This window comes from Cherax quadricarinatus, unplaced genomic scaffold, assembly GCF_038502225.1.
Source record: "Cherax quadricarinatus isolate ZL_2023a unplaced genomic scaffold, ASM3850222v1 Contig4578, whole genome shotgun sequence".
NCBI lineage: Eukaryota > Metazoa > Arthropoda > Malacostraca > Decapoda > Parastacidae > Cherax > Cherax quadricarinatus.
In genome coordinates this window covers 17,501-20,051 of record NW_027199604.1, presented here as the reverse complement: position 1 = coordinate 20,051, position 2,551 = coordinate 17,501, and positions in this window count along the sequence as shown.

Below are 2,551 nucleotides of genomic sequence, written 5' to 3'. Positions count from 1 at the left end.
CACTCCAATAACAATTCCAACCTTCGTAGTAGGAGACGCCTGTGTTGAAGGCTACGGTCAGATGACCAAAAGCTCCAGCTGCTGGTCATCACATGATTAAGACCTGCGTCAGGAAATACTTGTCCTGTTTCCTGACAAATCTTACTTAACCTAATCTAACAAGATAATCAGGAGAGGCTTTCTATAGTTATCGAAAGGAAGCTAAATCCGGGAATGGTCTATACATATACGTAACTGACATGAAGTTACACAAATATAAGGGAATAAAAATGTATACAATTACTGCTATGTGACTATCAAAGAAGGGATAGATATATACGTTTTGAAAGGCTGAGTCAGTGTTCTAATACTGCTTTTAGGATTTGAATCCCTTTGTGTGCGCAGAGTATATTCAATCCTCTTACTTTTTCATTACCTCGTATATAGCAGAGGTCAGGTTGAAGTTTAATTTAGCAAAAACCAAAGTAATATTTGACGAGAGGGAGGGTGAGAGGATGGAAGTTAGAGCGAGGATGAATGGGAAAATAAAAGGGGGGAGAAGGGAAAAGTGAGAGGGAAGGAACAGTAGAGGAGGAAAAGAGAATAGGAGGGGCGAATGGATGTAAGGGAGGATAGCAGAAAGTATGAATACGATTAAAGGAAAGATGTGTGGAAAGAAGAAAAATAAGGGATGCTGGAAGGAACTAAAAGAGGAATGAAAGAGAGGAAGAAAAAGTTATGGAAAAAAGAAGCAACACAAAATGAGGAACGAATAGATGAAATGGAAAAATAGGAAGAAATGAAGAAATATGTGGAAGATCAAGTCGTATCGGTAATGGAGGAAGAGGAAGAAGAGGAGGAGGAGGAGGAAGAGGAAGAGAGGAAGAGAAAAAGGAACTTCAAACCACCGTCAATATGGTGTAATCCTCTCAGAATGGCTGCAGCCATTAAGGCCCTTCCAGGGATAAGTGCCTTGATGCCAACAAAGGGCTATTGATACAACGAACTTGAGCTCTCCTTCACTTTTTTGGATCAAATTTGATTACCTTCCAACCTCCAGGGGCTATATGACCCTTCCGGTTTTAGTGCTTCCCCACAATAGTGATAATAAATTAGCCATTAAGAACAATATGGATTAAATTTATTTATACAAGAATAAAATATTTATATACCTACACTGTAATTCAGGCTAATTCAATGTGAAAGCATTTTTCGATCAGGAATTCTACCAGTAAATGAAATTTAAAATGACACTATCGCATTGAATTGAAGTATTCAATTTCGAACGTCATGTATATATATATAATATATATAATATATATAAAATATATATATATAATATATATATATATATATATATATATATATATATATATATATATATATAATATATATATATATAATATATATATATATATATATATATATATATATATATATATATATATATATATATAAATATATATATATATATATATATATATATATATATATATATATATATATATATATATATATATATATATATATATATATATATTATATATATATGCAAAACAACCACTCTGAAAGAATAGAGAAATTCCAAGCGCTTTCGTGACTACTCACATTATCAAGGATTGTTCCTTGATAATGTGAGTAGTCACGAAAGCGCTTGGAATTTCTCTATTCTTTCAGAGTGGTTGTTTTGCATATTTTGAAATCACCTGTTTACTGTGATCTTATTGCACATATATATATATATATTTATATATATATATATATATATATATATATATATATATATATATATATATATATATATGTATATATATATGTATATATATATATATATATATATATATATATATATATATATATATATATATATATATATATATATATATATATATATATATATATATATATATATATATATAATAGTATTGCTTTTCTTTACCTAAATCAATCTGAAAAAGAATGGCTTTAAAAGTTGTATTCGTAGACATAGTCACTAAAATAAAGATAGCTTCTAGTTTTGAACTTCTTAATACTGTATTTAGTACTGGTTTACCAGCCGCAGTTTAAAATTTAGCCTGGAATTTGCAAGAACAAATAAATTTACCAAGATAAGTACACATCAGGGTGGTCAGAATAGGAGAAATTTTAGTGCTCCTGTACTTTATTAAGTAAGGGCAGTACTATCTATCATAAATGTTGAGTGAATATTGTCAGGATATACATATTTTATAAGTAAATAAATGAATGAAGTGTATCATTTGTTTGGTGAGATCTCTTTGTTGGGATTCTATGACCAACGTGAATTATTGTAATAATCCAGCATGTCCCTCAAACTAAGAGATGAGGAGTGATTGTAGTTCTCAAAAACCATATGAAAAGCGATGGCAATTTTAAAATGAAAGTATTTTCGATATAACTCAAAAAGACTGCCGCAAACCCAAGATTATCACCACTCAATCGACCCACCAAAAATCTTTGTTTATAATCTTACCAAGAACTCCTCGACACTTCCTTCAACCAAGACAGTTACTGGAGTTTCTTGACCACTACAACACCCACGACGACACACCAA